Below are 16,021 nucleotides of genomic sequence, written 5' to 3' on the forward strand. Positions count from 1 at the left end.
AACCCTAACACTAACCCTAACCCTAACCCTAACCCATACCCTACGCCGTACCCGAACCCCTCCCCGAACCCGTAACCTAAGCCGTACCCTAAGCCTAACCCTAAGCCTAACCCTAACCCTAGGCTACCCTTGACTGCTTCTGCCTCCAATAGATTTCCTAAGCACTAGTGTCTTAAGGAACAGCTTAAAAAGAGAATCCTAATGTGATTTCTTTATAATGGGTGTGTTCCTTATCTTATCCTAGTGTCTAAACTCTTCTCCATGGCTGGACCCCCAAATAATATTCCTTTACGTGCTAAGGGGTATCTAGAGAGTGGGATAGGTTTAATATCTACCCTAACACTAAAGCGTACCCTAACCCTAACCCCTTCCCTAACCCTAACACGTACCCTAATCCTAACCTGTACCCTAAACCGAGCCCTAACCCTAACACTAACCCTAACCCTAACCCTAACCCATACCCTATGCCGTACCCGCACCCCTCCCCGAACCCGTACCCTAAGCCGTACCCTAACCCTAACCCTAAGCCTAACCCTAACCCTAGGCTACCCTTGACTGCCTCTGCCTCCAATAGATTTCCTAAGCACTAGTGTTTTAAGGAACAGCTTAAAAAGAGAATCCTAATGTGATTTCTTTATAATGGGTGTGTTCCTTATCTTATCCTAGTGTCTAAACTCTTCTCCATGGCTGGACCCCCAAATAATATTCCTTTACGTGCTAAGGGGTATCTAGAGAGTGGGATAGGTTTAATAACTACCCTAACCCTAACGCGTACCCTAACCCTAACCCCTACCCTAACCCTAACACGTACCCTAATCCTAACCCGTACCCTAAACCGAGCCCGAACACTAACACTAACCCTAACCCTAACCCTAACCCATACCCTACGCCGTACCCGCACCCCTCCCCGAATCCGTACCCTAAGCCGTACCCTAACCCTAACCCTAAGCCTAACCCTAAACCTAGGCTACCCTTGACTGCTTCTGCCTCCAATAGATTTCCTAAGCACTAGTGTTTTAAGGAACAGCTTAAAAAGAGAATCCTAATGTGATTTCTTTATAATGGGTGTGTTCCTTATCTTATGCTAATGTCTAATCTCTTCTCCATGGCTGGACCCCCAAATAATATTCCTTTACGTGCTAAGGGGTATCTAGAGAGTGGGATAGGTTTACTAAATACCCTAACCCTAACGCGTACCCTAACCCTAACCCCTACCCTAACCCTAACACGTACCCTAATCCTAACCCGTACCCTAAACCGAGCCCTAACCCTAACACTAACCCTAAACCTAACCCTAACCCATACCCTACGCCGTACCCGAACCCCTCCCCGAACCCGTACCCTAAACCGTACCCTAAGCCTAACCCTAAGCCTAACCCTAACCCTAGGCTACCCTTGACTGCTTCTGCCTCCAATAGATTTCCTAAGCAGTAGTGTTTTAAGGAACAGCTTAAAAAGAGAATCCTAATGTGATTTCTTTATAATGGGTGTGTTCCTTATCTTATCCTAGTGTCTAAACTCTTCTCCCTGGCTGGGCCCCCAAATAACATTCCTTTACGTGCTAAGGGGTATCTAGAGAGTGGGATAGGTTTAATAACAACCCTAACCCTAACGCGTACCCTAACCCTAACCCCTACCCTAACCCTAACACGTACCCTAATCCTAACCGTTACCCTAAACCGAGCCCTAAACCTAACACTAACCCTAACCCTAACCCTAACCCATACCCTCCGCCGTAGCCGCACCCCTCCCCGAACCCGTACCCTAAGCCGTACCCTAAGCCTAACCCTAAGCCTAACCCTAACCCTAGGCTACCCTTGACTGCTTCTGCCTCCAATAGATTTCCTAAGCACTAGTGTTTTAAGGAACAGCTTAAAAAGAGAATCCTAATGTGATTTCTTTATAATGGGTGTGTTCCTTATCTTATCCTAGTGTCTAAACTCTTCTCCATGGCTGCACCCCCAAATAATATTCCCTTACGTGCTAAGGGGTATCTAGAGAGTGGGATAGGTTTAATAACTACCCTAACCCTAACGCGTACCCTAATCCTAACCCCTACCCTAACCCTTACACGTACCCTAATCCTAACCCGTACCCTAAACCGAGCCCTAACCCTAACACTAACCCTAACACTAACCCTAACCCATACCCTACGCCGTACCCGAACCCCTCCCCGAACCCGTACCCTAAACCGTACCCTAAGCCTAACCCTAAGCCTAACCCTAACCCTAGGCTACCCTTGACTGCTTCTGCCTCCAATAGATTTCCTAAGCAGTAGTGTTTTAAGGAACAGCTTAAAAAGAGAATCCTAATGTGATTTCTTTATAATGGGTGTGTTCCTTACCTTATCCTAGTGTCTAAACTCTTCTCCCTGGCTGGGCCCCCAAATAACATTCCTTTACGTGCTAAGGGGTATCTAGAGAGTGGGATAGGTTTAATAACAACCCTAAACCTAACGCGTACCCTAACCCTAACCCCTACCCTAACCCTAACACGTACCCTAATCCTAACCCGTACCCAAAACCGAGCCCTAAACCTAACACTAACCCTAACCCTAACCCTAACCCATAACCTCCGCCGTAGCCGCACCCCTCCCCGAACCCGTACCCTAAGCCGTACCCTAAGCCTAACCCTAAGCCTAACCCTAACCCTAGGCTACCCTTGACTGCTTCTGCCTCCAATAGATTTCCTAAGCACTAGTGTTTTAAGGAACAGCTTAAAAAGAGAATCCTAATGTGATTTCTTTATAATGGGTGTGTTCCTTATCTTATCCTAGTGTCTAAACTCTTCTCCATGGCTGAACCCCCAAATAATATTCCTTTACGTGCTAAGGGGTATCTAGAGAGTGGAATAGGTTTACTAACTACCCTAACCCTAACCCCTACCCTAACCCTAACACGTACACTAATCCGAACCCGTACCCTAAACCGAGCCCTAACCCTAACACTAACCCTAACCCTAACCCTAACCCATACCCTACGCTGTACCCGAACCCCTCCCCGAACCCGTACCCTAAGCCGTACCCTAAGCCTAACCTTAAGCCTAACCCTAACCCTAGGCTACCCTTGACTGCTTCTGCCTCCAATAGATTTCCTAAGCACTAGTGTTTTAAGGAACAGCTTAAAAAGAGAATCCTAATGTGATTTCTTTATAATGGGTGTGTTCCTTATCTTATCCTATTGTCTAAACTCTTCTCCATGGCTGCACCCCCAAATAATATTCCCTTACGTGCTAAGGGGTATCTAGAGAGTGGGATAGGTTTAATAACTACCCTAACCCTAACGCGTACCCTAACCCTAACCCCTACCCTAACCCTAACACGTACCCTAATCCTAACCCGTACCCTAAACCGAGCCCGAACCCTAACACTAACCCTAACCCTAACCCTAACCCATACCCTACGCCGTACCCGAACCCCTCCCCGAACCCGTAACCTAAGCCGTACCCTAAGCCTAACCCTAAGCCTAACCCTAACCCTAGGCTACCCTTGACTGCTTCTGCCTCCAATAGATTTCCTAAGCACTAGTGTCTTAAGGAACAGCTTAAAAAGAGAATCCTAATGTGATTTCTTTATAATGGGTGTGTTCCTTATCTTATCCTAGTGTCTAAACTCTTCTCCATGGCTGGACCCCCAAATAATATTCCTTTACGTGCTAAGGGGTATCTAGAGAGTGGGATAGGTTTAATATCTACCCTAACACTAAAGCGTACCCTAACCCTAACCCCTTCCCTAACCCTAACACGTACCCTAATCCTAACCTGTACCCTAAACCGAGCCCTAACCCTAACACTAACCCTAACCCTAACCCTAACCCATACCCTATGCCGTACCCGCACCCCTCCCCGAACCCGTACCCTAAGCCGTACCCTAACCCTAACCCTAAGCCTAACCCTAACCCTAGGCTACCCTTGACTGCCTCTGCCTCCAATAGATTTCCTAAGCACTAGTGTTTTAAGGAACAGCTTAAAAAGAGAATCCTAATGTGATTTCTTTATAATGGGTGTGTTCCTTATCTTATCCTAGTGTCTAAACTCTTCTCCATGGCTGGACCCCCAAATAATATTCCTTTACGTGCTAAGGGGTATCTAGAGAGTGGGATAGGTTTAATAACTACCCTAACCCTAACGCGTACCCTAACCCTAACCCCTACCCTAACCCTAACACGTACCCTAATCCTAACCCGTACCCTAAACCGAGCCCGAACACTAACACTAACCCTAACCCTAACCCTAACCCATACCCTACGCCGTACCCGCACCCCTCCCCGAATCCGTACCCTAAGCCGTACCCTAACCCTAACCCTAAGCCTAACCCTAAACCTAGGCTACCCTTGACTGCTTCTGCCTCCAATAGATTTCCTAAGCACTAGTGTTTTAAGGAACAGCTTAAAAAGAGAATCCTAATGTGATTTCTTTATAATGGGTGTGTTCCTTATCTTATGCTAATGTCTAATCTCTTCTCCATGGCTGGACCCCCAAATAATATTCCTTTACGTGCTAAGGGGTATCTAGAGAGTGGGATAGGTTTACTAAATACCCTAACCCTAACGCGTACCCTAACCCTAACCCCTACCCTAACCCTAACACGTACCCTAATCCTAACCCGTACCCTAAACCGAGCCCTAACCCTAACACTAACCCTAAACCTAACCCTAACCCATACCCTACGCCGTACCCGAACCCCTCCCCGAACCCGTACCCTAAACCGTACCCTAAGCCTAACCCTAAGCCTAACCCTAACCCTAGGCTACCCTTGACTGCTTCTGCCTCCAATAGATTTCCTAAGCAGTAGTGTTTTAAGGAACAGCTTAAAAAGAGAATCCTAATGTGATTTCTTTATAATGGGTGTGTTCCTTATCTTATCCTAGTGTCTAAACTCTTCTCCCTGGCTGGGCCCCCAAATAACATTCCTTTACGTGCTAAGGGGTATCTAGAGAGTGGGATAGGTTTAATAACAACCCTAACCCTAACGCGTACCCTAACCCTAACCCCTACCCTAACCCTAACACGTACCCTAATCCTAACCGTTACCCTAAACCGAGCCCTAAACCTAACACTAACCCTAACCCTAACCCTAACCCATACCCTCCGCCGTAGCCGCACCCCTCCCCGAACCCATACCCTAAGCCGTACCCTAAGCCTAACCCTAAGCCTAACCCTAACCCTAGGCTACCCTTGACTGCTTCTGCCTCCAATAGATTTCCTAAGCACTAGTGTTTTAAGGAACAGCTTAAAAAGAGAATCCTAATGTGATTTCTTTATAATGGGTGTGTTCCTTATCTTATCCTAGTGTCTAAACTCTTCTCCATGGCTGAACCCCCAAATAATATTCCTTTACGTGCTAAGGGGTATCTAGAGAGTGGAATAGGTTTACTAACTACCCTAACCCTAACCCCTACCCTAACCCTAACACGTACACTAATCCGAACCCGTACCCTAAACCGAGCCCTAACCCTAACACTAACCCTAACCCTAACCCTAACCCATACCCTACGCTGTACCCGAACCCCTCCCCGAACCCGTACCCTAAGCCGTACCCTAAGCCTAACCTTAAGCCTAACCCTAACCCTAGGCTACCCTTGACTGCTTCTGCCTCCAATAGATTTCCTAAGCACTAGTGTTTTAAGGAACAGCTTAAAAAGAGAATCCTAATGTGATTTCTTTATAATGGGTGTGTTCCTTATCTTATCCTATTGTCTAAACTCTTCTCCATGGCTGCACCCCCAAATAATATTCCCTTACGTGCTAAGGGGTATCTAGAGAGTGGGATAGGTTTAATAACTACCCTAACCCTAACGCGTACCCTAACCCTAACCCCTACCCTAACCCTTACACGTACCCTAATCCTAATCCGTACCCTAAACCGAGCCCTAACCCTAACACTAACCCTAACCCTAACCCTAACCCATACCCTACGCCGTAGCCGCACCCCTCCCCGAACCCGTACCCTAAGCCGTACCCTAAGCCTAACCCTAAGCCTAACCCTAACCCTAGGCTACCCTTGACTGCTTCTGCCTCCAATATATTTCCTAAGCACTAGTGTTTTAAGGAACAGCTTAAAAAGAGAATCCTAATGTGATTTCTTTATAATGGGTGTGTTCCTTATTTATCCTAGTGTCTAAACTCTTCTCCATGGCTGGACCCCCAAATAATATTCCTTTACGTGCTAAGGGGTATCTAGAGAGTGGGATAGGTTTACTAACTACCCTAACCCTAACGCGTACCCTAACCCTAACCCCTACCCTAACCCTAACACGTACCCTAATCCTAACCCGTACCCTAAACCGAGCCCTAACCTTAACACTAACCCTAACCCTAACCCTAACCCATACCCTACGCTGTACCCGAACCCCTCCCCGAACCGGTACCCTAAGCCGTACCCTAAGCCTAACCCTAAGCCTAACCCTAACCCTAGGCTAGCCTTGACTGCTTCTGCCTCCAATTGATTTCCTAAGCAGTAGTGTTTTAAGGAACAGCTTAAAAAGAGAATCCTAATGTGATTTCTTTATAATGGGTGTGTTCCTTATCTTATCCTAGTGTCTAAACTCTTCTCCATGCCTGGACCCTCAAATAATATTCCTTTACGTGCTAAGGGGTATCTAGAGAGTGGGATAGGTTTAATAACTACCCTAACCCTAACGCGTACCCTAACCCTAACCCCTACCCTAACCCTAACACGTACCCTAATCCTAACCCGTACCCTAAACCGAGCCCTAACCCTAACACTAACCCTAACCCTAACCCTAACCCATACCCTACGGCATACCCGCACCCCTCCCCGAACCCGTACCCTAAGCCGTACCCTAAGCCTAACCCTAAGCCTAACCCTAACCCTAGGCTACCCTTGACTGCTTCTGCCTCCAATAGATTTCCTAAGCACTAGTGTTTTAAGGAACAGCTTAAAAAGAGAATCCTAATGTGATTTCTTTATAATGGGTGTGTTCCTTATCTTATCCTAGTGTCTAAACTCTTCTCCATGGCTGGACCCCCAAATAATATTCCTTTACGTGCTAAGGGGTATCTAGAGAGTGGGATAGGTTTACTAACTACCCTAACCCTAACGCGTAACCCTAACCCTAACCCCTACCCTAACCCTAACACGTACCCTAATCCTAACCCGTACCCTAAACCGAGCCCTAACCCTAACACTAACCCTAACCCTAACCCTAACCCATACCCTACGCCGTACCCGAACCCCTCCCCGAACCCGTACCCTAAGCCGTACCCTAACCCTAACCCTAAGCCTAACCCTAACCTTAGGCTACCCTTGACTGCTTCTGCCTCCAATAGATTTCCTAAGCACTAGTGTTTAAAGGAACAGCTTAAAAAGAGAATCCTAATGTGATTTCTTTATAATGGGTGTGTTCCTTATCTTATACTAGTGTCTAAACTCTTCTCCATGGCTGCACGCCCAAATAATATTCCCTTACGAGCTAAGGGGTATCTAGAGAGTGGGATAGGTTTAATAACTACCCTAACCCTAACGCGTACCCTAACCCTAACCCCTACCCTAACCCTAACACGTACCCTAATCCTAACCCGTACCCTAAACCGAGCCCTAACCCTAATACTAACCCTAACCCTAACCCTAACTCATACCCTAGGCCGTACACGCACCCCTCCCCGAAACCGTACCTTATGCCGTACCCTAACCCTAACCCTAAGCCTAACCCTAACCCTAGGCTACCCTTGACTGCTTCCGCCTCCAATTGATTTCCTAAGCAGTAGTGTTTTAAGGAACAGTGACTTGCACTGTGCAGTTCCCTCTGTCAGATTCAGTGCAAATTATATTTTTAAAATAAATGTTCTAATAGAATTATAATATACGTACACAAAATGCACAAACCATAAGTGTACAGCTCAGTAAATTATCAAAAAATGAACCCAACACCTGTAACCAAAACCGGAGTCAGGAAATGGAACATTACCAGAGCCCCAGAAGGCTCCCTAGGTCCCCCTCCTGATCACTACTCTGTCCTTTCTTTCCAAAGGTAACCACTGTCTTGACTTCTAATACCATAGGTTCATGAGGTGAGGGTGAGGGAAGCAGTCTATATCTTGATCTGGGTTGGATGTATAGGGTGATGTCACATTTTATATATTACATATGTAAGAATACTTCTGCCTCCAATAGATTTCCTAAGCACTAGTGTTTTAAGGAACAGCTTAAAAAGAGAATCCTTATGTGATTTCTTTATAATGGGTGTGTTCCTTATCTTATCCTAGTGTCTAAACTCTTCTCCATGGCTGAACCCCCAAATAATATTCCTTTACGTGCTAAGGGGTATCTAGAGAGTGGGATAGGTTTACTAACTACCCTAACCCTAACGTGTACCCTAACCCTAACTCCTACCCTAACCCTAACACGTACCCTAATCCTAACCCGTATCCTAAACCGAGACCTAACCCTAACACTAACCCTAACCCTAACCCTAAGCCATACCCTACGCCGTACCCGAACCCCTCCCCGAACCCGTACCCTAAGCCGTACCCTAACCCTAACCCTAAGCCTAACCCTAACCCTAGGCTACCCTTGACTGCTTCTGCCTCCAATAGATTTCCTAAGCACTAGTGTTTTAAGGAACAGCTTAAAAAGAGAATCCTAATGTGATTTCTTTATAATGGGTGTGTTCCTTATCTTATCCTAGTGTCTAAACTCTTCTCCATGGCTGAACCCCCAAATAATATTCCTTTACATGCTAAGGGGTATCTAGAGAGTGGGATAGGTTTAATAACTACCCTAACCCTAATGTGTACCCTAATCCTAACCCCTACCCTAACCCTAACACGTACCCTAATCCTAACCAGTACCCTAAACCGAGCCCTAACCCTAACACTAACCCTAACCCTAACCCTAACCCATACCCTACGCCAAACCCGCACCGCTCCCCGAACCCGTACCCTAAGCCGTACCCTAAGCCTAACCCTAACCTTAGGCTACCCTTGACTGCTTCTGCCTCCAATAGATTTCCTAAGCACTAGTGTTTAAAGGAACCGCTTAAAAAGAGAATCCTAATGTGATTTCTTTATAATGGGTGTGTTCCTTATCTTATACTAGTGTCCAAACTCTTCTCCATGGCTGCACCCCCAAATAATATTCCCTTACGAGCTAAGGGGTATCTAGAGAGTGGGATAGGTTTAATAACTACCCTAACCCTAACGCGTACCCTAACCCTAACCCCTACCCTAACCCTAACACGTACCCTAATCCTCACCCGTACCCTAAACCGAGCCCTAACCCTAATACTAACCCTAACCCTAACCCTAACTCATACCCTAGGCCGTACCCGCACCCCTCCCCGAAACCGTACCCTAAGCCGTACCCTAACCCTAACCCTAAGCCTAACCCTAACCCTAGGCTACCCTTGACTGCTTCCGCCTCCAATTGATTTCCTAAGCAGTAGTGTTTTAAGGAACACCTTAACAAGAGAATCCTAATGTGATTTCTTTATAATGGGTGTGTTCCTTATCTTATCCTAGTGTCTAAACTCTTCTCCATGGCTGGACCCCCAAATAATATTCCTTTACGTGCTAAGGGGTATCTAGAGAGTGGGATAGGTTTAATAACTACCCTAACCCTAACGCGTACCCTAACCCCAACCCCTACCCTAACCCTAACACGTCCCCTAATCCTAACCCGTACCCTAAACCGAGCCCTAAACCTAACACTAACCCTAACCCTAACCCTAACCCATACCCCCCGCCGTACCCGCACCCCTCCCCGAACCCGTACCCTAAGCCGTACCCTAAGCCTAACCCTAAGCCTAACCCTAACCCTAGGCTACCCTTGACTGCTTCTGCCTCCAATAGATTTCCTAAGCACTAGTGTTTTAAGGAACAGCTTAAAAAGAGAATCCTAATGTGATTTCTTTATAATGGGTGTGTTCCTTATCTTATCCTAGTGTCTAAACTCTTCTCCCTGGCTGGGCCCCCAAATAACATTCCTTTACGTGCTAAGGGGTATCTAGAGAGTGGGATAGGTTTAATAACAACCCTAACCCTAACGCGTACCCTAACCCTAACCCCTACCCTAACCCTAACACGTACCCTAATCCTAACCGTTACCCTAAACCGAGCCCTAAACCTAACACTAACCCTAACCCTAACCCTAACCCATACCCTCCGCCGTAGCCGCACCCCTCCCCGAACCCGTACCCTAAGCCGTACCCTAAGCCTAACCCTAAGCCTAACCCTAACCCTAGGCTACCCTTGACTGCTTCTGCCTCCAATAGATTTCCTAAGCACTAGTGTTTTAAGGAACAGCTTAAAAAGAGAATCCTAATGTGATTTCTTTATAATGGGTGTGTTCCTTATCTTATCCTAGTGTCTAAACTCTTCTCCATGGCTGCACCCCCAAATAATATTCCCTTACGTGCTAAGGAGTATCTATAGAGTGGGATAGGTTTAATAACTACCCTAACCCTAACGTGTACCCTAACCCTAACCCCTACCCTAACCCTTACACGTACCCTAATCCTAAACCGTACCCTAAACCGAGCCCTAACCCTAACACTAACCCTAACCCTAACCCTAACTCATACCTTACGCCGTACCCGCACCCCTCCCCGAACCCGTACCCTAAGCCGTACCCTAACCCTAACCCTAAGCCTAACCCTAAACCTAGGCTACCCTTGACTGCTTCTGCCTCCAATTGATTTCCTAAGCAGTAGTGTTTTAAGGAACAGCTTAAAAAGAGAATCCTAATGTGATTTCTTTATAATGGGTGTGTTCCTTATCTTATCCTAGTGTCTAAACTCTTCTCCATGGCTGGGCCCCCAAATAATATTCCTTTACGTGCTAAGGGGTATCTAGAGAGTGGGATAGGTTTACTAACTACCCTAACCCTAACGCGTACCCTAACCCTAACCCCTACCCTAACCCTAACACGTACCCTAATCCTAACCCGTACCCTAAACCGAGCCCTAACCCTAACACTAACCCTAACCCTAAACCTAACCCATACCCTACGCCGTACCCGAACCCCTCCCCGAACCCGTACCCTAAGCCGTACCCTAACCCTAACCTTAAGCCTAACCCTAAACCTAGGCTACCCTTGACTGCTTCTGCCTCCAATTGATTTCCTAAGCACTAGTGTTTTAAGGAACAGCTTAAAAAGAGAATCCGAATGTGATTTCTTTATAATGGGTGTGTTCCTTATCTTATCCTAGTGTCTAAACTCTTCTCCATGGCTGAACCCCCAAATAATATTCCTTTACGTGCTAAGGGGTATCTAGAAAGTGGAATAGGTTTACTAACTACCCTAAACCTAATGCGTACCCTAACCCTAACCCCTACCCTAACCCTAACACGTACCCTAATCCTAACCCGTACCCTAAACCGAGCCCTAACCTTAACACTAACCCTAACCCGTACCCTAACCCATACCCTACGCTGTACCCGAACCCCTCCCCGAACCCGTACCCTAAGCCGTACCCTAAGCCTAACCCTAAGCCTAACCCTAACCCTAGGCTAGCCTTGACTGCTTCTGCCTCCAATTGATTTCCTAAGCAGTAGTGTTTTAAGGAACAGCTTAAAAAGAGAATCCTAATGTGATTTCTTTATAATGGGTGTGTTCCTTATCTTATCCCAGTGTCTAAACTCTTCTCCATGGCTGGACCCCCATATAATATTCCTTTACGTGCTAAGGGGTATCTAGAGACTGGGATAGGTTTAATAACTACCCTAACCCTAACGCATACCCTAACCCTAACCCCTACCCTAACCCTAACACGTATCCTAATCCTAACCCGTACCCTAAACTGAGCCCTAACCCTAACACTAACCCTAACCGTAACCCTAACCCATACCCTACTCCGTACACGAACTCCTCCCCGATCCCGTACCCTAAGCCGTACCCTAAGCCTAACCGTAAGCCTAACCCTAACCCTAGGCTACCCTTGAATGCTTCTGCCTCCAATAGATTTCCTAAGCACTAGTGTTTTAAGGAACAGCTTAAAAAGAGAATCCTAATGTGATTTCTTTATAATGGGTGTGTTCCTTATCTTATCCTAGTTTCTAAACTCTTCTCCATGGCTGGACCCCCAAATAATATTCCTTTACGTGCTAAGGGGTATCTAGAGAGTGGGATAGGTTTAATAACTACCCTAACCCTAACGCGTACCCTAACCCTAACCCCTACCCTAACCCTAACACGTACCCTAATCCTAACCCGTACCCTAAACCGAGCCCGAACCCTAACACTAACCCTAACCCTAACCCTAACCCATACCCTACGCCGTACCCACACCCCTCCCCGAACCCGTAAACTAAGCCGTACCCTAAGCCTAACCCTAAGCCTAACCCTAACCCTAGGCTACCCTTGACTGCTTCTGCCTCCAATAGATTTCCTAAGCACTAGTGTTTTAAGGAACAGCTTAAAAAGAGAATCCTAATGTGATTTCTTTGTAATGGGTGTGTTCCTTATCTTATCCCAGTGTCTAAACTCTTCTCCATGGCTGGACCCCCAAATAATATTCCTTTACGTGCTAAGGGGTATCTAGAGAGTGTGATAGGTTTAATAACTACCCTAACCCTAACGCGTACCCTAACCCTAACCCGTACCCTAACCCTAACAAGTATCCTAATCCTAACCCGTAACCTAAACCGAGCCCTAACCCTAACACTAACCCTAACCGTAACCCTAACCCATAACCTACTCCGTACACGAACCCCTCCCCGATCCCGTACCCTAAGCCGTACCCTAAGCCTAAGCCTAAGCCTAACCCTAACCCTAGGCTACCCTTGACTGCTTCTGCCTCCAATAGATTTGCTAAGCACTAGTGTCTTAAGGAACAGCTTAAAAAGAGAATCCTAATGTGATTTCTTTATAATGGGTGTGTTCCTTATCTTATCCTAGTGTCTAAACTCTTCTCCATGGCTGGACCCCCAAATAATATTCCTTTACGTGCTAAGGGGTATCTAGAGAGTGGGATAGGTTTAATAACTACCCTAACCCTAACGCGTACCCTAACCCTAACCCCTACCCTAACCCTAACACGTACCCTAATCCTAACCCGTACCCTAAACCGAGCCCGAACCCTAACACTAACCCTAACCCTAACCCTAACCCATACCCTACGCCGTACCCGAACCCCTCCCCGAACCCGTAACCTAAGCCGTACCCTAAGCCTAACCCTAAGCCTAACCCTAACCCTAGGCTACCCTTGACTGCTTCTGCCTCCAATAGATTTCCTAAGCACTAGTGTCTTAAGGAACAGCTTAAAAAGAGAATCCTAATGTGATTTCTTTATAATGGGTGTGTTCCTTATCTTATCCTAGTGTCTGAACTCTTCTCCATGGCTGGACCCCCAAATAATATTCCTTTACGTGCTAAGGGGTATCTAGAGAGTGGGATAGGTTTAATATCTACCCTAACACTAAAGCGTACCCTAACCCTAACCCCTTCCCTAACCCTAACACGTACCCTAATCCTAACCTGTACCCTAAACCGAGCCCTAACCCTAACACTAACCCTAACCCTAACCCTAACCCATACCCTATGCCGTACCCGCACCCCTCCCCGAACCCGGACCCTAAGCCGTACCCTAACCCTAACCCTAAGCCTAACCCTAACCCTAGGCTACCCTTGACTGCCTCTGCCTCCAATAGATTTCCTAAGCACTAGTGTTTTAAGGAACAGCTTAAAAAGAGAATCCTAATGTGATTTCTTTATAATGGGTGTGTTCCTTATCTTATCCTAGTGTCTAAACTCTTCTCCATGGCTGGACCCCCAAATAATATTCCTTTACGTGCTAAGGGGTATCTAGAGAGTGGGATAGGTTTAATAACTACCCTAACCCTAACGCGTACCCTAACCCTAACCCCTACCCTAACCCTAGCACGTACCCTAATCCTAACCCGTACCCTAAACCGAGCCCGAACCCTAACACTAACCCTAACCCTAACCCTAACCCATACCCTACGCCGTACCCGCACCCCTCCCCGAATCCGTACCCTAAGCCGTACCCTAACCCTAACCCTAAGCCTAACCCTAAACCTAGGCTACCCTTGACTGCTTCTGCCTCCAATAGATTTCCTAAGCACTAGTGTTTTAAGGAACAGCTTAAAAAGAGAATCCTAATGTGATTTCTTTATAATGGGTGTGTTCCTTATCTTATGCTAATGTCTAATCTCTTCTCCATGGCTGGACCCCCAAATAATATTCCTTTACGTGCTAAGGGGTATCTAGAGAGTGGGATAGGTTTACTAAATACCCTAACCCTAACGCGTACCCTAACCCTTACCCCTACCCTAACCCTAACACGTACCCTAATCCTAACCCGTACCCTAAACCGAGCCCTAACCCTAACACTAACCCTAAACCTAACCCTAACCCATACCCTACGCCGTACCCGAACCCCTCCCCGAACCCGTACCCTAAACCGTACCCTAAGCCTAACCCTAAGCCTAACCCTAACCCTAGGCTACCCTTGACTGCTTCTGCCTCCAATAGATTTCCTAAGCAGTAGTGTTTTAAGGAACAGCTTAAAAAGAGAATCCTAATGTGATTTCTTTATAATGGGTGTGTTCCTTATCTTATCCTAGTGTCTAAACTCTTCTCCCTGGCTGGGCCCCCAAATAACATTCCTTTACGTGCTAAGGGGTATCTAGAGAGTGGGATAGGTTTAATAACAACCCTAACCCTAACGCGTACCCTAACCCTAACCCCTACCCTAACCCTAACACGTACCCTAATCCTAACCGTTACCCTAAACCGAGCCCTAAACCTAACACTAACCCTAACCCTAACCCTAACCCATACCCTCCGCCGTAGCCGCACCCCTCCCCGAACCCGTACCCTAAGCCGTACCCTAAGCCTAACCCTAAGCCTAACCCTAACCCTAGGCTACCCTTGACTGCTTCTGCCTCCAATAGATTTCCTAAGCACTAGTGTTTTAAGGAACAGCTTAAAAAGAGAATCCTAATGTGATTTCTTTATAATGGGTGTGTTCCTTATCTTATCCTAGTGTCTAAACTCTTCTCCATGGCTGCACCCCCAAATAATATTCCCTTACGTGCTAAGGGGTATCTAGAGAGTGGGATAGGTTTAATAACTACCCTAACCCTAACGCGTACCCTAATCCTAACCCCTACCCTAACCCTTACACGTACCCTAATCCTAACCCGTACCCTAAACCGAGCCCTAACCCTAACACTAACCCTAACACTAACCCTAACCCATACCCTACGCCGTACCCGAACCCCTCCCCGAACCCGTACCCTAAACCGTACCCTAAGCCTAACCCTAAGCCTAACCCTAACCCTAGGCTACCCTTGACTGCTTCTGCCTCCAATAGATTTCCTAAGCAGTAGTGTTTTAAGGAACAGCTTAAAAAGAGAATCCTAATGTGATTTCTTTATAATGGGTGTGTTCCTTACCTTATCCTAGTGTCTAAACTCTTCTCCCTGGCTGGGCCCCCAAATAACATTCCTTTACGTGCTAAGGGGTATCTAGAGAGTGGGATAGGTTTAATAACAACCCTAAACCTAACGCGTACCCTAACCCTAACCCCTACCCTAACCCTAACACGTACCCTAATCCTAACCCGTACCCAAAACCGAGCCCTAAACCTAACACTAACCCTAACCCTAACCCTAACCCATAACCTCCGCCGTAGCCGCACCCCTCCCCGAACCCGTACCCTAAGCCGTACCCTAAGCCTAACCCTAAGCCTAACCCTAACCCTAGGCTACCCTTGACTGCTTCTGCCTCCAATAGATTTCCTAAGCACTAGTGTTTTAAGGAACAGCTTAAAAAGAGAATCCTAATGTGATTTCTTTATAATGGGTGTGTTCCTTATCTTATCCTAGTGTCTAAACTCTTCTCCATGGCTGAACCCCCAAATAATATTCCTTTACGTGCTAAGGGGTATCTAGAGAGTGGAATAGGTTTACTAACTACCCTAACCCTAACCCCTACCCTAACCCTAACACGTACACTAATCCGAACCCGTACCCTAAACCGAGCCCTAACCCTAACACTAACCCTAACCCTAACCCTAACCCATACCCTACGCTGTAC

The sequence above is a fragment of the Balaenoptera borealis genome (genome assembly GCF_965194805.1).
Source record: "Balaenoptera borealis genome assembly, chromosome: 18".
Taxonomy (NCBI): domain Eukaryota; kingdom Metazoa; phylum Chordata; class Mammalia; order Artiodactyla; family Balaenopteridae; genus Balaenoptera; species Balaenoptera borealis.